The sequence below is a fragment of the Hermetia illucens genome, chromosome 5 (assembly GCF_905115235.1).
Source record: "Hermetia illucens chromosome 5, iHerIll2.2.curated.20191125, whole genome shotgun sequence".
NCBI classification, from domain to species: domain Eukaryota; kingdom Metazoa; phylum Arthropoda; class Insecta; order Diptera; family Stratiomyidae; genus Hermetia; species Hermetia illucens.
Window position 1 is genome coordinate 97712080 of NC_051853.1, and position 23303 is coordinate 97735382.

The following is a 23303-nucleotide window of genomic DNA, read 5'->3' on the forward strand; positions in this document are numbered from 1 at the left end:
CCATAGTCCAAGTATAATGACGGGGTTTTATCTCTTCCATAGTTTTAACCTCTGAGTAATTTAGTGAACTAATAGATGAGGTCACTGTCTCGACTTTTTGTGTTAGTAATAGTTTTCGGGCCTCCGAATAAATAATTTGAGAAATCTGCCGATGGCCTGATATATTTATAGAAGTATGGGATGGCTGGGAAGTCTTCCGAGCAGCGTTGCTGAAAGTGAACAGAGTGCAAATGCAGAATTAGGCTTTATTTGCTTTGAATAAGTGTGGGAATATGCCGCAAACAGATCAAGTTGTTTACTATCTTCCATCTTCCGGAGAAACTGCTCTTTTGGAGGCAGCGCTCCTTCAATTTTTACTTGCATTTTATCGATGCCACCTAAAACGAAATCGATGAGCTAATCCCCTTCAATTAAGCAAATATATAGCATTAATGTTATTCGCTCAGTAATAAAATGCTAATTAAATGGATAAAACCTGCACAGATAAAAGCCGAATCTCTGGGGACCCAGCAGTTGTGGCGGCCACTACCCAGGCAGCCATCAAGCCACTCAACGCGTCATCGAAAGCCACTTTTAACGTTCATTTGCATAGATTGCTCATAAATTGATCTCAGAGGATGGCTGCCGCCTGATCGCTTTAAGAGCGTCCGTTTCTTTTGAGCAGTCAACCCAGAATCATCCGCGTTCCTGCAGTCCGCCCCCCGCCCAATCGTCCGCGATTAAATGTTTCTACCTAATTAATATTGCTAATTAACAAACTAATATCCGGACCATTGACTCTGATTGCGGACTTTCGGATTGCGAGTTTTTGAACGTTTTTCGCTTGATCTGCAAAGACCACGGCCCGCTGGGCATCCCAACCGCAAACAACTGTTTTTTGTCCCGAGATTTCCGTGGGAGTGGAATGGACCCATTGTATAACTTAGCATATTACCCCATTTCTCGAATTTGAATATGCATGCAAATATTATAATTAATTCGACTTCAAAATGCCGCATTTCATTTAAAGATCTTTCGTATGCCAAAGTCCGTAGGCGAAATGACTTAATGGTCGCATTCGGACGGGTATCGCGATGATCAGCACTAATCGTCCGGTCAATTGATCTATCAGAGTCTTAACTGTTTAATCCGATTTCGATGGAATCGCACCTGGGAATAGTGATCTCGTGGCGACCAGGTAAGCCAATCTTCTCATTTCATCATTTCCACTCACCAGAAATGCAGATTTTTAAGACGTTATCAGTGAAGCGGATAAATTAAAAGGATGACGGCCATCAAAGAAACGTCGGCAAAATGTTTCTTCAAGATGATAACAACAATATCAGCTCTGCTGCTTTGTTTGCGGCTACACTACGAGTAACGAATAATGTTACACGTGATGATACCTTTTCAGCTATGAGAATGTTCGAGGCTATTAGATTTCTTCGCGGCGTTAGTTAGTTTAGTTTACTGAGGGGAGCCGCAGCTCCGAGCACTCAGGCCATTGTTAGGCCCATTGTACTATCCCCGTAAATTGCCTATTCAATGGCTTCCCGCCTACTGTGTTCGCAGGCTTTAGCAAATCTGAGAACATTCTCCAGAGGCAGAGAGTGTGCAGATTCTTCATTGAAGAAAACCTTGCCCAGGTGTCTTCGTCTGAGCTCTGAGGATGCCGGGCGGCTGCATAAAAAGTGCAAGGCCGTCTCCTCCTCCTCCTCACCTTGGCTGCACATAGCCGAAACCACTACCCCAATCTTTTCCATATGCTAGCTTAGGGAGCAATGTCCCATTAAAAGCCCTACTAGGGTTTTCATGTCCCATTTCTTAAGGGACAACAAAAATGCCGTTCTAGTGGCCCTAGGCTTTTTCACAAGGATTTTTGCTTACCGGCAAGAGTCCAAATTTTCACGGTTACGTGAATCCTTGCAATTTCACCCTTCAGAGTAAACTTGACAGTAGATGGTCGGATTCCAAGAGCTGGTTCTGTCTGTTAGCCTCGTCATTACCAGTGATGTTAGAGTGCCAGGGCACCCACATCAGGAATGTTTCGTTCAGTCGGCTAAGTTTCAGCAGCACCTGATGACAACTCCACATCAACTGGCTTGATATGTCGTTATCATTTAGTGCTGATAATGCCGGCCGACTGTCGGAACAGATTCGAATGGTGCGACCCCTCCACTTTTGTCGCAGATATTCTTCTGCTGCCAATGAAATGGCATTTATCTTCGCCTGGAATATGGTCCTCATTTTTCCGAGAGGTCGGGCCAATTATATAATCGGATTCTCCGAGAACACCCCTGCGCCCGATCCATCCTCCATGACTGACCCGTCGGTGAAGATTATTAGGTCTGTAATCTGAAAAGACTCATGGCCACTTGTCGACCATTCTTCTCTTTTGGTGATTACGACAGTGTATGTCTTTTCAAAGATGAATCTAGAAACCATATGATCGGTCGGCATCAGGGCTACCAGATAGACGCAGGGCCGTTTGATTGGCCCCCTTTCCACGCCCCAATGGTATCGAGCCAATATGCGTCGTTGGCTGCTTCCCGTTTCACCTCCAAGTGAATGGTGGGTCAATTTAGGACAGCTTCAAGTGCCGCAGTAGGCGTAGTGCTCATTGCTCCAGAAATACTTAGGCTATCAAGTCTCTGAATCAGCGTTAGTAGCTTCCTGCTGTTACCAAAGTTCAGTCTTGGCCACCAGACGATGCATGCATACATCAAAATGGATTTTATTATGGATGTATACATCCAGTATATCCGTTTGGGTGAAAGTCCCCAGATCTTACCTGTCGCATTCCTACAGCACCAGAGCAATCTGCAGGATTTCTGATATTGTTCCTGGATATGATGCTTCCACGTTAACTTGGAGTCGAAATGTACTCCTCAGTACTTGACTGTTTGTGCCAGCTGGATTTCCGCCCCTGCTAAGGTGGGTAGCGTATAGCTGCCCTACCTGACGTTCCTAGTGAACATAACTAGTTCAGTCTTCCTAGCGTTCACCGTGAGTACATTGCGGAGGATTTCATGCAGAGTTGCATTCAAGCGGTCACATACTGTGTCCGCAAACTTGCCGATAATTATTACGGCTAGGTCGTCCGCAAATGCTCCGCCGCGTACTGTATACATCCTTAACTTACCAATTACACTAAAAAGTTTTTATTAATTAAGAAAATTTTAAATTATACACCATTCTTGCGAAGGTTATGTTGTAAAAACTAAGCGCTTCAATTAACCACTCCTTCCTCGCATGCATTCTTAAGCAAGGTTATTGAATAACCGCAGGAACATCTTTACTTCGCGGCGCTATCTATAATACTTTCAGTCGGTGAAAGTAAGGAACCCTCCTAATTACTTTAATTGCTAGACTTCTCTATCAAAGTGTTAAGTAACTTAGAAGATGAGTAGAGTGGTCACTCGATGCAAATGGCAACCAACATCGCTGAAGTCTGCGATATCATAAGAGAGTTAGTGACAGACAGTTCATACAACCACTTACGCGAGCAAATAATCAAGCGGTTGTATGCCAGTCAGAAAAAGAAAACGAGACGATTCATGAAGAGAACTTTCATAAGTCCCCGCATCCAACAAAATTTCGGCGGCACCACAGTGCCAGAGGCAGTATTGTAAATCTATGGGTAAGGTAAGGCACTTACCAGCTTCTCTTGAACTAATCATTACGACACTACACTATATACTGACAAGGTCTACACCACGCATCCATCAAACATATCAACGCCGTTGACTTCAGCAGCAGAAACAAGTTTAACGTAACTACTCCCACAATTGTCAAGCCACCTTGCAGAGGGGCAGATCCTGGTCCCAGGCTGCGAGGTAAGCATTCCCGACCTAACATTCGCATCGAAGTTACTGGTGTCGCTGGTGGACGAGTGGCGAGTTCTAGAAGAGAGTTGTCGGCAAACAGCCATCTATAGATTGCATTCAAAGTGGTTGGAGCAGATGGGACCGCACTTGAGGACACTCCAGGGGTTGATGGCGTTGCAGCTAAAACGACTGTGAATTCAGTTATGAACCTGATAACGATGTCCTGCGGAGCTTCCATGCCCAGGAGGGCATCGAGACGTGACAAGCCTCCTATATATTGGTGGACGGCGAAAATTGCAAAACTCCGGAAGGAATGTCTAAACGAGCAAAGAAGGTTCTAGTCGACGAGGTGAATGTGAATCGGTGGGTACTGGGTTACAAGCTGGTAGCCCGAAAAATCGGGACTCTGCGGTAACCCTCTTCACACTATTCCCCGCGTACTTCGTACGGGATGATGACGACGGCGCGGAAAGCGCCGACGAATGATCAAAAAGAAGGCGCCTGGACCGCGCCGATGGTATCCCAACAGAGCTATACAACCTATTGCTCGGCACATTCAACGTTTGCCTAAAAGAGGGCATTTTCTCTTCCCGTTAGAAGGTGGCGAGGCTTGAGCTGACCAGCAAAGGGAAAGGAAACAATGGGTTGGCGTCTTCACTTCGCCCACTTTGCATGCTTGACACTACCGGGAAAGTGCTCTTTAGGCTCATCAGAAGTAAACTTGCTAAAGCGATACGTGCTGCCGGGGACTTAACCCCACGGCAATTCGGCTTTTGGCGCAGAAAGATGCGCAGTTGATACTGTCATGAAGTTCGACGGGCAGCGCTCCTTATAACGCTTGACATCAGAAATGCCTTTAATTTCGTAAGCTGGAAAGACATTTTAGGCACACTACACAGTACTTTCCACGTGCGAAACTATCTCTTATGGACATAGAGGGATTATCTGAAGAATCGTTCTTTGCTCTATGAGACACTAGAGGGTCAGAGGAGGATGCCAGGAGGCCAAGTCGTCCTAAGGCCAGAACTCTGGTACGCTTCCTTTGATTGTCTACTTAGACTCGACATGCCAGAAGAGTCGCGCCTGGTTGGTTAAGCAGATGATGTCGCCGCGCTTATTGCTAAACGCACTGTCGAACAGACGCAAAGCATATTGATGTAACGGATAAGCATAATCGGATGGGTGATTGTTTATGGTTTCAACCTTGCGCTGGAAAAAACCGAAGTATCAGCCTGATTAAAAAGAGAATTTCGACCCTTCGACCCATATCGATCGACGTGTCGATAATCGAGTCACAACCAACGGTAAAGCACCTTAAACTAACTTTTGACTAAAAGATGAGCTTTTCCCAGCAAATCAAAGCAGCACCAAACAAGACTGCAGTTGGAGTTTCGGCCTTAAGTCAACTAATGACAATCATTGGGGGCCCTACGTCTAGCAAACGACGTCTCCTGATGAGTTCAATGCAGTTTGCCCTGTTATACGGCGCAGAAGTATGGGCTGACACTCTTGGCAAAGAGGTATAAGCGCCTTGCGCAAGTACAAAGACGAAGGGCGTCTGCGTACCGCACTGTCTCTGAACCGACGGTGATGCTGATCCCAGGAGTGATCCCCGTTATCCTTCTTGCTAACGAGCATAAAGCCATATACAAGTGCAAGGAAAAAGAGTCAAAGAAGGTGATTCCTGGTGAAGAGCGGCAACGTACGCTAAATGAATGGCAACTCTCTTCGCAAAATTAGATAAGAGACAGATGGGCTGCGCGGTTTTTTGGCGACTTAGATGCGTGCCCAAATTGGAACCCATGATGAGACTGACTAGCCCCTTACCCAGCCCTTAAGTGGGCATGGAAGTTTTCAATCTTACCTGCACAAGATTTGAAAGAGCTTCTGATTGTGTGTTTTGCAATGGAACTGTGGATGACGCCCATCACACCTTTTTCCATGTGGCAAATGAAGTGGGATTTGTCAACAGCTCTATTTATACACAGGGTATCTCTCTCCAGGCAGCATTGTTGGAGAAATGCTGAGGAGCGCTAACAGTTGGAGTCGTGTTGTGCATTACGTTCGGGTTCTTCTCTTTGCAAAGAAGATAGAGCTCGACTGGTGGAGGGACCGGATAGCACGGGGTTCCTTGAACTAACCATTCCCTTCCTTCTCTCTCCTCCCGTTGGTTAAAGAAATACCCTGAATTTAAGGCTCCTGAGGACGGGACAGCTCGGGAGCTAGCCCCAAGTATTGTGACAAATGGTTCCAGGCTATCCACTATCAAACACGAATCCTATTCTGTGAATTCTTTCAATCATGATATAACACATTCATCCGCACTCCAAGGACAATGTAAAAGGGCACAGTTTTTGGCAGCTAACGATTCAACGGAACTGACAGAATTTCCATTAGAAAAATATAATGACGGGCACATCGTGGACTTCTTTCAGATCTTCAGCACGATTTTCTCCAAGATACAACAATTCAGCTTACCCAGCAAGAAGAGGTGACAGAATGGACAATACCGACCATCAGAACAATTATGTGTGTACGAGATTTGGAAGAAGCAAACCCTGTGAACGTCCCGTCCCACGTCTAACTGAATACCTCGGGTTTGTTTATATATCGTAGGATTTTCGTTAGTGGATGTGATGCTACTCGCTGTTCTCGGAGCACATTAGCAGCAAAAGTCTGACTTCCATAGGCGGAGCACATCAGCAGCAAAAGTCTGACGTCCATAGGCGGGGCACTCACATAGAAAATGTGTCCTGGACCCCGCTTCCTCATTACAGGATGGACACATATCATCTTAGCAAATTACTATTCTGCTTTTCGACTCCACGATACACTTTGCAATGTGTTTATTTGGTTTTAGCAGGAAAAGTTTGCTGTATTTAGCAGCTTTAGCGTTCTGCCACCTGCCACCTGCCATTATGAGAAACTCTCAATTTCTGAGAAAAGCTTTTACCAATGCTACTGACACCCCAACAGGGGGGGGACTGAATCCTCTTTTGCTAAGGTATCCGAGATTTCATTTCCCACTACATCATAATGGGCACTGTATTAAATGTAGAAAAAGAGTTCAATCGGTTTCTACATTCCTGAACAATCGCTACAGATCGTGGTGGAAAACCGCAACACAGTCGTCATTGACGCTTATGAGGCTAGCTGTCCGGCTAAGATAGTTAAGTCATCAAGGCAAGCACCATGTAAATGCTGCTCGACACAGCAAACTTTTCCTGCCAGAACCGAACATACGTACTGCAAAGTTTATCCTGTCGAAAAGCAGGAGGACTTGCAGGCGTATTGTGGGCATCCTGACAGGCCATAATTCATACTAAGTAGCTTTGTACTGATGAAGGGAGTAAGTTGCTCCCGAAATATATATATACATAATAAAATAAAATTGTAGTTTGGAGTAAGCTACTAGTCTATCATAATTCATTAGCTGGGCATATGTTCAGAATAGGAATTACTCAAGATGACACGTGTCCCTCCTGTAATGAGGAAGCGGAATCCACGGAACATTTCCTATGTGAATGCCCCGCCTATGGATGCATCAGGCATCAGCTCTTTGGTGCGATGTTCTCCAATTGCGACGGGTAGCATCACATCCACTAACGGAAACCCTGCGATACTTTAATGAATCCGGAATATTCCGTTAGACGGGGGTGGCGAGTACAATGGGCCAACACGCCCTGAGTGCTCAGAAGCTGTAGCTTCTCCCCCACCATACACACACACACCATGGTGGAACAGGAACCTGGCCAGAATGAGAACAGAGGTGCGAAAACTCTTTAATCGGGCAAAACAAACTGGGGACTGGCAGAGGTACAAAAATGCACTGACTGCGTACAGCAACGCGATCAGGAAAGCAAAACGGAACAGCTTCAGGAAATTCTGTGAAGGGATCAAACAGATCACAGAAGCAACCAGGCTTTACAAGGCTGTAGCCAAATATGGGGCAATATCCTCTGTCTGTTTGATGAAGGAAGATAGGACATTTACCGAAATGAGGAGGACAGGGTACACCTGCTTCTCAGAACTCATTTCCCGGGGTCCTACCCCTCGGTGGCAGGCGAAAACATTCTGCCTGACACCCGAACAACGGATAAAAGGAGAAGAAAGGAGACCTGGAAACTAGCAAAACAGGTATGCTCAGAAGCTAAGCTAAGGTTAAAGATTTTAAACCACTAAAATAACCCGGAGTAGATGGCATTTTCCCAGCACTAATCCAGAGAGGCCTAGGAATCATCTTAGAGTCTCTTCTGAGAGTGTTAAGGGGAGCAGAGCAAGATATATACCAAGGGCACGGAGACGGGCAAAAGTGGTCTTTATTCCAAAATCGGGTATAAAGGATCCTTTTCACCCTAAATCTTTCAGACCGATTTGCCTAACATCGTTCGTACTCAAAACGGTAGAGAAGGTCATAGGCAACTATATTAGAATTAACGTTCTAAAGCGTAATCCCCTACATCACTATCAACATGCTTACCGGGAAGGACGATCAACTGTATTACGGGATGCCGTAGAAACAAAAGAAAGAGCACTGTGTGCGTTTTTGGATATCGTAGGAGCATTCGATAAAACATCGCACACAGATGCCCTGAGCCGCAAGGGAGTGGGCATTCTGGATGGACAAAATACTAGAAAGCAGGCAAAAAGAAGTACCGACAGGTATAAATTCTATTGTCATGAACACTACTCAAGATTGTCCACAGGACGGGGTACTATCGCCGCTTATGTGGAGTATGGTAGTGGATGAACTCCTGGACCTGCTAATAAATACTGGAATACAAGTCCAGGGTTACGCGGACGACATAGTTTTAATCTGTAGGAGCAAATATGAAGATACCCTATGTGATGGAATCCAAACTGGATTAAGGGTTACTAGTGCCTGGTGCAGGAAGGTGGGACTGCGAATCAATCCAGACAAAACCACCATAGTACCATTTACTAGGCGACGTAAGCTTGATCACCTGATGAGCCATAACATTACATGATATGGAGGTGAAACGAGAAACAGAGGTCAAATATTTGGGAATTACGCTAGACCAACAATTACTCTGGAAAACACATGTCGGAAACACTTGTCGGAAAGACACAAGGACTCTGATGACTTGCAGTTCCATTGCAGGAAAAAAATGGGGTTGCAGCCCGAAGATACTACTTTGGATATATACTGCAATAGTAAGGCCAGTGATTACCTATATAGCGGTAATCTGGACGGAAAGAACCAAACTCAGCACACAAGCCAGGGAATTACACAAGCTCCAAAAACTGGCTTGCGTGTGTACCAGTGGGGCAATTAGGACATGCCCAACGGCATCCCTGGAGGTCCTTCTGGGATTAACCCCTCTATATCTGCACATACAGATGCAGACAAGGAGGACAATATTGAGGATGGCCGGGAGTATCAGTGAGGCGGTGAGCTGCCTAAAGCGAAGGAAAATTGATATTCTTTCTAAGCGGTATCCCAAATTACTGATACCAAGGGATAACATGACAACGAGGTTTCACTTCGATAAGAAGTTTGAAACACGTTGGAGTAACAAGGCAAACTGGGAGAGCGTGGCTGCGACATACGGCTTAAACCAGCAACTGATTACTTGGTACACTGACGGATCCCTCACAGCAGAGAGAGCGGGTGCCGGTGTCATTGGTCCAAGGAAAATGTACTTTGAGCCAATGGGCAGCTACACTAGCATATTCCAGGCGGAAATATACGCCATATACAAATTTGCCTCCTTTAATCTGCAAAGAAACTATAGGGGGCAGAACATAGCTATTCTCATTGATAGCCAAGCAGCGATTAAGGCACTTAGGTCCAACCAGGTGAACTCTAAACTGGTATAGGAATGCCTTGAGAAACTGAATACACACGGTTCGTCCAACAAGGTCTGGATACTCTGGATTCCAGACCATGTTGGGTTGGGAGGCAACGAGGCAGCGGACGAACTGGCCAAGAAAGGAGCAGAGATGCCTTTACACGGGCCAGAACCCTTCTGTGGAATCGGAAACGGTTTCATGGCTATGACACTAAGAAATGAAGAGGAACGGTTGAGGGAGCTATACTGGGCGGGCCTACCAGGAATGGAGTAGTCCAGGGTACTTATTGGGGGATACGAACCCATGTGCACAAAGGATTGCTTAAACCTCACCAAAAAGAACCGATTCACAGTGGAAATTCTTACTGATCACTGTCGGCTAAACTATCACCAAGGGAAGCTAGCGATATCTACGGACACTGCCTGCAGGTTTTGTGCAGAGGATGATGAAACCTCTATACACGTCCTGGGACAGTGTCCGGCACTTCTGCAAAGTAGGCCGATGCATCTGGGAGAATACTTAATACCAGATTCAATTCCAGTTCCAGTTCCTGACGGTTATAGGCTTGCTTGAGATACTATGATTAATAGGTACACTAAAACCAGTAAGTGGGGCACAATAGTTCTTTAAGGACGCGGTGCGACTTTCCCTTAACAGAATAATAAAAATGTTCAATTTGATTGAATTTGAAGAGTAGAAAAACAGCTTATAGTAACCTTCAAGGTAGTAGTAAGTTTGCAAAATAAATTTTCGATTTGAGAAAAACTAATTTGCCGTCATCAATATGGGCGTTCAGATGCAGGACTAATTGCAAGAGCAAAACTACCTGATGGAAGCAAACTATACCAAATATGCTAAATGGTTCTATGGGGATGAGAAAAAGATTCATCCAATAAGCAGTGGAATCGCAGCAACAGTCCATTCCTACAATTTTATTATCTCTGTGCACGTAGCAACTGTTACTTACTTCAGCAATTACTCTGATCCCAACAAAAAAGTTAGAATCCTCCCACTCCGGGAATGTGAATCTTGGTTTGCTTAAATATGTTGAACAAATTAGCTTATAGCGAGGATCTGAAAACTTTGTCAACAGCTAATAGTTAATGTAGTTCATCCTACTCCTAAAATACCTGAAGCAGCGCAACATTTTATCAATAAGTTATTTAACATTATACAGAAGCATACAACATATGTGGAACCACAAAACCGTCCAAGCAATTCCACTTTGCACTGTAAATGCTGCCACCATCCGCGATTACTACAAAAACCTGTCTCAGGACAAATTGAATTGGGAACGGAAAATGCACACAAGAAATAATAAAAGCGGCGGATACACCGCATACGATTAAATTAAGAATTCCAGATACATCAACAGTCAATTAATTAGCAGATGAAAAGATTATCTGCGAGTCTGTCTTGCGATCGGCCTTTCTTATGTTCTCACAACTTATCAGGCGCTGGCTAAGAGAAGTCCGTGTAATGCAATTCATATGCACTCCACATGAGCAAGCAGCGCGCATATCAGCAGTGCATTAAAGAAAAATCCAGAAACGCATTAAGAAATGATACCGATCAATACCAGATGATGTTATGATGATCAAGGGAGCCGATCAGCGGACCCATCTTGGACCAGTCGAGGCTGCAGAGTGCTTGCGAGGGGAGGTCAGTTACCGGCGATTGTGGACTAGAAATCGCGCAATATCCTCTTTGTAGCGCGGTTACCACCAATCCAACAAATGACTGACCGCTTTTGAGAAAACTATGCCAGGTTACTTGAGCATTTCACTGCGTGGCAGGTAGAGGTTGCCGGGAATTAACTGATTCGAAACAATTGGCATCGAAGAGCGATCGATGAGGCTGAACGTCGTCGGCGTTGGAATAATTCGAAAGAAGAAAGACATCCAGAAACCAGAAAAAAACTCACTTTTACCCTTAATGGCCCCAAATGCCGGCAGAGATAAGACTGTAGAGTGGCAGTCTGCCTTCTCCTATCTTTATTACGTTTTATACTTAAGACATTCAATGGACAGAAGCAAAAACCTTTAATCTGCAGATAATCCTGGAAGCTGGTAATTAACTATGAAGTAAAGTGAAGTACTCCTCATCCTGACTTGTAGATAATGTTCTGCTAGCAAAACAGATACCTATCTAATTAGCCGGCAGTTATTATTCATTAATACAATACAATGCTCTAAACTGTTAATGCATACGAGAAGATAACTATATGGTATATACATGCATACACATTTTCCTGACTGGGACTTCATATATTTTATATGGTAAGCACTGCGGATTTTTGTGTTCCGAAATCCATCTACCAAAAGCGTAGTAAACATGGTTTGTTGGGAGAAAGCACAGGCTAAACGAAGTTTACCTTTTTAACCACGTATGAGGCCAAAGGTAAAACTTACAAATAGAAACTGCCTAACATGCCGTCTACACCTAAATGCACTTCCAGTGTAGTGTGTGACACACGATTGCATACTGTTATGGTAAAAAAGGACGTTTCAGATGTATACATTTAGAAGATGCAACGCTCAGCAAATAATAAAAGCTAGACCTCATTAGATTTGAGGTTGGGGGAGAAAGGATGCCCACTTCGAAGTGAGTTTTTTTTTTCTCAGTTTCATTAGCCTACTAGAGATCAGCAGATCAAGCAGGATACATCAAAGTGAATACAGTTTTCAATAAGCGTCAGCGTCTCGTTTAACAGGACCGTTATTACGTAGCGGTGAACCACTTCCTGTGCGAGATGGACCTGGCAAAACGGTTGGATATTTTTTGAGAATGAAACCTCTTACACTTTTTGGAGCACACATTTTAAGCCCTCACGCCCCTATGCTTCACCCACTATCTAACAGAGAGTCAGTTCTACAAAGTACTAATAGAGTCCTTTCATTTGATACCCCGCATAACCATATTCTGTGAACAAACTACCGCGAAATTGTGCCAGGGATTCACAGACCACACATTCTCAACAAATATAGTGACAATTGGTTCAGCCGTTACCGAATAAATTGGGTGTGACAGACAGACAGACAAACAAAGAGGCAGACGGATAGACAGACATTGTATCGATTCGAATAAAGTGTTGTTGCACACAATGCCTTAAAAACACGATTCTGAGATAATCTCGTTTGAAGTTTCAAGTTTGTTTCTGTTTGAAATGAACATACTTGAACTCAGATCAAGTCGTCGTCGATGAGAGGACCATACAGTATCCCATCCAAAGACTGCAAAACATCGATTTGGTGCTGCCTACAGGCTATCCTAGCTCCCCTTAAGGCTGCAACTCCAGGCAGTATATACATCGATGAAGCATCGAAAGTCCATACACAACTCCGTTGGGAGTAGCCAAGTAACGCATTATCAACAGCTATAAATGATGATACCTACCAGGTGAGCTCCTTTTAATTTTTAGTTAACCCTAACCTTCAAAAGACACGTGTACAAATTTGACAGCTGTCGGACTACTAGTTTGTGGGATGGAGCATTTTGAGTGGAGCAACTTTTGTTAGTTTAAAGAAAATGGATAAAAAGGAATTTCGTATGCTAATAAAGCATTGGTTTTTAGCTGTTGAAGCCAAGGCTTGATAAACATTATTTGGAATTTGCACCAGGAAAATCAACCGTTGAGAAGTGGTTTGCTAAGTTTAAACAAGCCGACATGAGCACCGAGAGCGATGCACGCAATAAACTCCCCAAAGAGCCTGTTACCGATGAAAATCTCAAAAAAGCCCACAAAATAATTTTGGATGACCGCCAAGTGAAGATATATGTGGCATTGGTGGACATTCTTCGTAATTACTTTCATCTTCTTTGATTGCCTTCCATGGCAAGCACATCATGGACTCCCTCCATCGATATATATATTGAAAACAGCGAATAAGGACACGAAACGAGCCAGTGTAACATTCTCGGCGAAAATATTCCCTTCCTTGTAATGCATTATGGCCTAATCGCACGCTCAAAGGATTATTAGGCACAGAGAAAAACTTCAAGAAGCATCAGGAAAAAAGCGGATATATATAGGATGTCGCACGAGGACCGCCTAAGTACGTTAAAACCAAACGCTTAGCCAGTACTCGGGTCAAGCATTAAAAGAAGGTGAATATGCAAATCGGGGGAGAAAGCCCCACATCAATTTAGCTGTCCCACGGCTTATCTTGCAAGAAAGTCACAAAATGGGGGAGGAAACGTTGCTCAAACAGGTCAAACATAACAAATTAGGCCCCTACCAGAATTTCTTCATCAGAAAATAGCATCAGGAGCACCATCTCAATACAGATATGGGTAAAGCCCACTTATCTGTCTGAACACATTGATACCATTATCATCAACGGCACAACAACCATCAGGTCACGGTCTGCTTTGATAAGGAGCTTCACACATCCCGGTTTTGTAAAGAAGTCCACCAATTCGATATCCCTAAGAGCTGTCCTGGCCTACGCCATCACTCCATCGATCGGCTCTCTTGCTGATCGAACGGCAGATCTACTACGTAACACGCCTGAGAATATCGATTAGCATTGGGCCGCCATCAAAAATGCTCTTTTCTCGGGTCGTGCACAGATCGTCGGCTAAGTCCCAAAAGGACGTCATAAGATCTGGCTGACTAGGGAGTCGTGGAAGCAAATCCATGAAGGAAAGAGGGTTAAGGCTCTACTGACCGCTGCAAATGATGGCGGGTGTAACGAGCGAAATCAAGAGAAATTTAGTGTAGTGTACGCCGTAACAAAAGAGAATTTGGTATTGCGTAAGTCAGGGAAGCGGAAGATGCCGCAGATAGTAATGATTTCAGAACTCTATACTGCATCACGAAAGAGCTTGCACGTGGTCGCCCATCTTTCGGTGGTCCCGTGAAGAGCGTTAACGGCCGACTTCTCATCTACGATGATGAACAACTGAAGAGAGGGAAAGAACAGGTTCTTAGCCGTATTGCATCCGGTGAGGTTCCTCCTCTTCCGGATGAAATGGCTAGTCACCGTAACATGTGGGTACGGACGATGACATCTTTCCTCAAACAGCTCAACTACGCTGATAACATCTGTTTGATCTCTCACCGGGTTATGGATTTGGCCAAATAGCTCTGGGATTGGAAAGAGAGGCAAGTAAAGTTGGACTGAAGATAAATACCAACAAAACCAAGGTTCTCAGTCTGACGGGTCTTCGGAGCCTCCCTATCTGCATTACTGGGGAGAGCATCGAAAGCGTCGATAAATTTGTATATCTACGAAGCGCGGTTTGTACCGACGTCGGAATCGAACTGGATGTTGCCCGACGCATTAACTTTCAACTTTCGCTACCCTGTATAAAATCGCGAAATGCAGTTATCTCAACACTAAGATCAAGTTGAGATTGTTCTGCTATATGGGACTAGCACATGGAAAGTGATCTCCACTGTTACTCAAAAACTCCAAGCTTTCGTCAATACCTGGCTGCGTCGTATCATCGAAGTACGCTAGCCTCACACTATCTCAAACGAATAACTTGGTCGGTGCCCAGGCTTGGCACTCATATGCGATGTGATAGGAAGACGGAAGTGGCAGTGGATTTACCACACATTAAGGGGGAACATTGCATTGTGGGCTATGCTAGGCAGTAGAATCCACTCTCCCAAGATGGCCGACGAGTTGGTCTCTCCAAGTGCACGTGGCGCAGAATAGTGGAGGAAGAGTACGAGCGTCTCGGGAAGTCGTTACTTAAAGGAAATACCACCGGTGCTAACCTACAGGCATATCTATCCTATTGGTCACAACCCCCAAATTTAATTAGCACATACAGATACATACACATGTCTGGCTCAAGTAATTCATACTGATATGCAAATAAACTAAAAAGCAAAAAAAAAAGGAAAACTGAAATGTCCCCGTGAACCCCACCTTTCATATACATAAATTCACTTTATATAATAATGTCGTCATACACGTCTTAGAAAGCAATAAATTTATGTGAAATGCACAACTTTCACTTTCAATCACTTTGTCAGTAATAGTTGAATTGCCTTCAAAGAAGTCTGTTCTATATTAGCGCCTACACTGATGCTGATTTTGTACTTCTGGATGGACTTAAGAGGGGTTTTAGGTAAATTGCCAAAATATGGTAATATACTAACATTAACTGTATTTCTGCAGATATCGGAACGGGATGTATTTTGAGGCCTTGAATTCCTATAAATGCATAACTGTGATTTTTTCAGATCTTCTGTTGGATAGGCTCTGAGAACGGGACTTGTTTTACTTTTCAGTCTACACATTTTGAGCCCTTTTTCCCACAAGAGTACTCTCCAAGGCTCAAAAGAAGAGGGACAAGAGACAACAACACTCCGCGTCATCAGAAAAACCTCTGCTTAAAATTAAGACGGACACGAAGGACGGAGCACCAAAAGAAAAGGTGGGGAGACGAAGAAGGACTAGACCGCCAGAAGCAGCTCCCAGTGCTTATTAAGTCGACGGAAGGTAAGACTTTTGCGGAAGTCCTCAGTGAAATTACAAGATCAAAGCCGAAGATAGTGGAGCAGAAGTGTTTTCCATTCGTAAAACGAAGGGTGATGGAGTTCTAGTCGAACTAATTCCGAGGGCAACAAACAAAGTTACGTTCTCTGAAGCAGTCAAAGGTCTTCTGGGAGAGAAAGCTTTAGTTTCCAGCCTGGAACCCACGTGCTCTTTGAAAATGCGAGATCTTGACTGCCTCACAGAAAAGAACGAGGTAGAAGAGGCCATCAAACGCGAATGTTCGGAGGTAACCAATGTTCGGATTGGTATCACCTCTGCGAACTCCCGAGGCCAAAAACTCTCTGCGGTGAAAGTTGTCGAGCAGGAAGCTTCTAAACAGCGGAAAAATCATAATTAGTTGGGTAGTGTACAGGGTACGAATCCGGGCCGTCCGGTTCTTACCCAAGGCCAAGGGAACAGCTTTGTCTGGATTCGGTGTCCAGGGATAACGTTTTTCAGTGTTTATCTGACGCCGAATGAGACGATGTCGGACTTTCGACGCAGGTTTGATGCTTTGGAGGCTGATCTTAGGCACAGATGGGCAGATCCTGGCCGGGGGTGACTTCAATACCAGGGTACTTGAATAGGGCATGCCTCACACAGACTCCAGAGGGAAACGAATTCTCGAAATGGCGACAAGAAGAGGACTGGTAGTTCTAAACATCGGATCCACCCCAAGATTACGGCGCCCAGGCTGCCAGAGAAGCATTCCGGATGTAACCTTCGCGTCAGAGTCACTGGTGTCGCTGGTGGACGGGTGGCGAGTTCTGGAAGACTTCTGAGCAAGCGACCATCAATGCACCCCGGCGCTCTTTCTGTACATGGAAGGTTGCGAAAGTGAACACCGGGAGGTTTCTCGAAACTCTTAGAATAGGTGGGACGACTGGTGGTGGTAGCGCTGTAGCTAACACTGTCGTAAATTCAGTTATGAACCTAATAAAGACAGCCTGCGGAGCCTCCATGCCCAGGAGGGCAACAATACATAGCAAACCTTCTTTGTATTAGTGGGGGACGGAAATTGTAGAGGTCCGGAAGAAGTGTTACGGGCTCCGCCGCTAAACACAAGTCTAAGTGACCGGGAGGAGGCATGTACCATAATGACAGAGTACAAATCAGCCAAGGAAAATATCGACCGTGATTGGAGCAATGCAATATTTACAAACAAATCGATTTTTATTGCTGGAAACGAGCTTGATTAAAAAAGGAGAAACGATTTTGCAATGGACGTTTAAACATCCAGCAAAGGTCCATGTTTACAGACGCTTCTCTCAGCAAGGATTCAGTACATTTCATACTTTCACCAGAAATCTGAACGCAGAATTTATGATGAAATTATACCAGAAAGTATTGTTAAAGTCTGTCGGGTCGTTGTATGGAACGGATTCGAACGAATCGATTTTGCAAGAGGATAATGATCCCTTCTTCTTTTTCTTCAGCCTTTGTCCCGTTCACAAGCGGGGTCGGCTCGTCGTGATCGGCTTCGCCATTTGGCTCTATCGAATGCCTGATCTGGGTGCAATCTCGAGGCTTTCCCCGTCCAGCGTATCAAGCCACCGTTGCTTAGGTCTGCCTTTTGGTCGTTTACCATCGACTTCGATGTTCAGACCAATCTTTGCAAGTGAATTCTCGTTTGCACGAATTGCGTGACCATACCAACGAAGACGCCTCTCACGCAACTTTTCCACGATCGGTGCAACCCCATAACGATCGCGGATATTCTCATTTCGGATGTGATCTAAACGTGTGACGCCACTAGTCCAACGTAGCATCTTCGTCTCCATTACCGCAAGACGTCGTTCATTGTCTTTTATGGTCGGCCAACACTCAGAACCATAGAGAGCGACTGGACGGACGACATTGCGGTAAATTTTAGATTTGAGACGTTCGTTGATACGTCGATCACAAAGGACACCAGTTGTAGAACGCCACTTCATCCAGGTTGCGTTAATGCGTGAAGCAATTTCATAACGCAGCTCTCCATTGGCTAATAGCGTTGACCCGAGGTATTTAAATCGTTCAGTTCTGGACAGATCACTGCCGCTGACAGTGATTGTGCCTGTTTCATGGGGATCGGTCGTCAAAAATTCAGTTTTGTTTAAATTCAATCTGAGACCGTGTTGCATGAGGCGATCATTCCATTTTTGAACAAGCTGCTCGAGATCATTTTTGCTATCAGATGCTAGGAAAACATCATCTGCATAAAGCAGTGTGTACGGCGCTGGACGTTGGATATCCTGTGTGACGGTGTCCATAACAAGGATAAAGAGGAGTGGTGAGAGGGCACTTCCTTGATGAACTCCAACAAATACACGAAGCGGTTTTGATACACCCGCCATACTTCGAACTTTACTTTTCGGATCGTGGTAGAGCAATTGAACCCAGCGCACGAGTTCTTCTGGCACGAAGTGTTGTCGTAAAGCATACCAGATGAGTTCGTGTGGTACACGGTCAAACGCTTTCTCAAGATCCAGAAAGGCAATGTAAAGAGGGCGATGCTTCTCACGGTGTTTCTCCATGAGTAACCGCGCAGCGTGTATTGCGTCAGTAGTTCCGCAGTTCTTGACAAATCCGGCTTGATTCACGGTTATTTCAACGATTTCGCGAATACGCTTGTCAAGAATGCGTTCAAAAATCTTCATGGTATGGGAAAGTAACCGGATCGGACGGTAATTTGAACATTCTGCTGGGCTACCTTTCTTTTTCCATATTGGAACAGTGGTACTTTCTTGCCAGTCAGATGGTGTTCTTCCTTCCTGAATAACCCGGTTAAAGAATTCACTGAGCCACAGTGTTGGGTCCCAGCTCTTCGCTTTCCAGAGCTCAGATGCGATGTCGTCAGGTCCTGTTGCTTTCCCCGATTTCATTTGTTTTATTGCCTCCTCGACTTCAGTTACGCTGACTGGTGGAACTGCTCCAAATGTCGGCAATGATTGTGGAAATGGAGGATGAGCAAATTCTTCAGTTGAAATCTGCTCGAAGTATTCTCGCCATCTATCCGTTGCGGCTCGACGGTCGGTAAGCAAAGTACCGTTCTTGTCATTAACACAACAGAAGTGTTCGATATCCTGTGTGCGTTCATCACGGCTTTTAGCAAGTCGATACAGATCTCTCTCGCCATCCCGAGTGTCCAGTTTATCGTAAAGATTTTTGAAATGGTTCGCTCGGGTGACAGCGACCGCTTTCTTTGCATCCCGGTTGGCATTCTTATAAATTTGCCAATTAGCAGGCGTTTTATAGTCAAGAAATTTGTGGTAGAGGCGTTTCTTTTCACGGACCTTCATTTCAACATCATCATTCCAAAGCCAAGTATCTCGGTTGATGTACCGCTTACCCGGCTGAAAAGAGAGAAGCCCAGATGCCAATCCGATTGAAATGATTAAGCGTTCATGAAGCTTAAATTAAGAGGGATGAAGATAAAAAGCACTCGACATCTGGAAGTAATGTTGAAACGAATATGGATCTGCTCAAATAAACTTATAATAATAACCAGCCCCGTAGTCCCGGAGTAGGGGTGGATACTTTGCAGTCTTGCAGATTACTCACTGAGGAAGCTATCCCACACCTGGCAGTTAGGTATAAAATGCAAATCCACTTAATGAAAAGAAGGAGAAACTTGAGGTCCGGTGCGGATAACCGGCGGGAGTCGTCTTACTTGGTGACTGGGTCGGGCTCCCGTAATGGACAGCACGGCGTCGAAACCGCTAGGCGTGGGGTGGTTCGACGTCTAAGTGCCACGAAGACCAGGAGCATTGCTCCGCCTGCTGCAGCTGTTTCGTCACACTCTGTGGCGACCACTTCAGCAGGTTCGCGTAGGCAGCTGTTGAAGTGGACTGAAGAAAGGAATCTCTTCATCATCCGCTCCTACTACGAAACAACGCGGAGACGGGTACAACATCTTACCGCCCCAGACTCGTCGAGCGTTTCCCGCAATTCGCGCACGTGACTGTGCAGCGAGTCGCAGACCAGTACCGCTTTATAACTCGCAGTGACACCATCCCGGCCATCATCAGGCAGCGTGTTCGATTTGAGGTCGCCGCGAAAACTGGTGACCGAGAGTCGATGGGGGCAGAGGCGGCGGCATTAACAACACCACGCCGCACTGCAGGCAACAGTTTCAGTACTCGCGAAGCACTCTTGTCCACCGTCCAGCTGAGGTTTCCGCTGAGGTTCGGGACGAATTCCAAAGAGCGTGTATAGAATCCTCGGAAATGAATCTTTTGCATAGACCAGGTATTCCCAGGCTCTATGCATCTCAAGCAACTCCGGGAATTCGATCTCAAATCAATGATGATATTGCATTTCGACTGTGTGCTGATATGTCGCTGCTGCAACTGCAATCACTTGTGTATTGTGGTGCAGTTACGGCTATCAGATTGCACGGTCAGAAGATTCGCTTTCGTGTTATTGGTTTGAGTGACCAAAGAGATGGAAAATTCGTCTGGAACGTCGGCGTGACTCACTAAGGCAGGACATTGCTAGACTGATTCAGATCAGCAGTGGCAATGCCAGCAGACGGGTGAGAAATAAAGTGCAGAGGGTTTACCGGAACTATGCCATCCCTAGCGAGACACCTGTAGTTGAAATTCTGGACACATTAAGGCAGAGACTTTCTGTCATATGCAGTCGGTTACAACGGTATGGCAAAAGTCATTCCAGACGTGCCCAGAATGCAACATACGCGAGGAACCAGCGGAGCTTTTTCGAATATCTCAACGAATCCCAACAGAGCGTCCAGACAGTACAGTTTTCAGTGACGCAACCGAAAGAGTATTGAGGTGGATTTTATGGGTTACCCGCCCAGCATGCTGAGCATGGAGTGGATCATCGCCGAAGGCACCGCCATGCCAATACGCCTGGTATGAATTTTGCGGATGTTACCGAAGAGGAAGTTCGACGAACCATAAACAGCTCGAAGAACTGGAGGGGCCCAAATCTGGATCGGGTGCAGAATTTCTGGTATAAGAAATTTACCAGGGTACACAGTCGGTTGGTGCACAGTATAAATCAGATTATGAGTCGGCCGGACGAATTTTCACCCTTCCTCACTGCAGGGTTTACCTCTCTGAGAAGGATACGGTGCAGACACAAGACCGATTACTTGCTTACCAACCCTCTACAAATTCATAACGTCCATTATTAGTGGAAGGGTCAATACGCACCTCGAGACTAACAACATTCTGTCCGAGGAGCAGAAGGGCTGCCGAGTTGGGTCAAGGTGTTGGAAAGAGCAACTCATTATCGACTTGTAAGACAACCAACTAGAGGCCAAAGAAACCTGTTTAGTTGCTATATCGATTATGCCAAGGCTTTCGACAGCGTCCCGCACACTTGGCTAATCGATGTCCTAAATCTGTATCGCATTGATCCAATACTAATAAAGTTTTTGGAGACAGTCATGGAAGGCATATCTTATCAGTACGTACATCTGAGGGTGCTAATACCTCAAAGCCCATCCGTATACGGAGGGACATCTTCCAGGAGGATTCGTTGAGTCTCCTTTAATGAACACCCTTTCATGACTACTGAATGATACTAGAGGGCATGGTTTTGCAGTTAAATATGGCCTACATGCTAAGTGCGAATTGACACATTTGATGTATTTAGATGACATCAAGCTGATTGCTGGTACTGACGACCATCTTAGAAGTCTGTTGCAAATAATAGGCATGCTTAGTCGTGATATTCGGATGGAGTTTGGATTAGACAAGTGTCGAATCCAAGCCATCCGCAAAGGTCATCACGAACCGCATGCGCGGGCATAGCATTGGTGACCTCCACATCGAAGCTATGACCGAGGCAGACTTTTACAATTACCTAAGAATTCTGCAAGGAACCCATGCTCGAGTTGGTGATCTGAAGGATGCTCTGCTGTCCGAATTCGTGCGACGCGTAAAGCTGGTACTGAAATCGTATCTCTCGGCAAAGAATAAAATAAGCACGTTGAATGTATTCGCTACCCCTGCACGGGCTTATTCCGAATGCACCAACCAAAGTCTGTCGTGGAGCGGATGAATTTGCCTCGTGAGATCGGTGGTAGGGCCGTGGTTGACGTAGCGGCACAACATGATCGCCAAGTCGACTCGCTGCGTGGTTATTCTTACAGCAAAGAGCAGGCGAGGACCTTGCATGCGGTTGTCTGTAAGGCAGACTGTGGGCTGACTGCACTTAACTTGAAGGATCGATCTTTCAATCCTCTGAGTGGGGTGAAGTCGGACCAAGAGCGGATCGATGAATGGAAATCGAAGGTAATGCACGGCAAACACGTGAATTGTCTCTAGCAGCCATTTGCCGAACAGATGGCCGTGTGCTGGGGAGCTCTTTGCTGAGACGGAGGTGTTCATGTGTGCCATCCAGGACGGTGTGGTCGCCACCCGAACTTATAAAAAGCTCATCATGAAAGAACGGGTGCAGAATGACCAATGCAGAATGTGTGGTTCGACGTTAGAGACTTTGGACCATCTCATTTCTGCCTGTACTGTTATGGCACCGGTGCAATATGTCACCAGGCATAATGCTGTATGTAAGGTTATCCATCAAAACCTTGCATACAAGCATGGGCTGATCATGGGAATATTTTCGGTTTACCGAGATGAGCCGCAAGCAATACTTGATAGTTCTGCTTACAGCATGTAGTGGGACCGGTAAGTTCTGACTGATCGCCATATTCCACACTACAAGCCACACGTACTGTTAGTTGACAAGACAGGTCGCTCTGCGTATAGAATTGATATTGCTATCCCCTATAACAGCAACATGGAACGGATATACCTGGAGAAGACGGTGAACTATGAGCCACCTGCTGGGGAAATCAAAGAAATTTCGCGCTTCGAGCGAGTGGTTGTTGTTCCCATAATATTGTCAGCGACAGGGTATTGTACCTGAATCTCTCACGGCTTCCTTTGATGTCCTGGGACTTTCGCACAGTCTGGTTCAAACCATGCAGGAGTACACCATTCTGCATACGTGCTCGATGTTGCGGGGAGTTCTCGACAGATTCTCCCATTGATCTACCACCGGCCACCACCACCAGCGTCCCTCTAATTTTTAAGTAGGTAGGATCGTCCGTGCCTAAATGTTTGGCACTTCGTGACAGTATTAGGTAAAATCTGGCATCTGCCGAGATTGTAACAACTCGGAAATAATAATAATCGTTGGTGCAACAATCCATATCCTTGAAGTGTGTTAGAGT

General features: G+C 45.3%; 1 long non-coding RNA gene across 1 annotated transcript in view; it reads right to left on the reverse strand.

The window, feature by feature from the left end:
- Positions 1-23303, reverse strand: part of LOC119657662 — a 40365-nt gene that overhangs the window by 15734 nt on the left and 1328 nt on the right. The gene's annotated exons all lie outside the window — the stretch shown is intronic.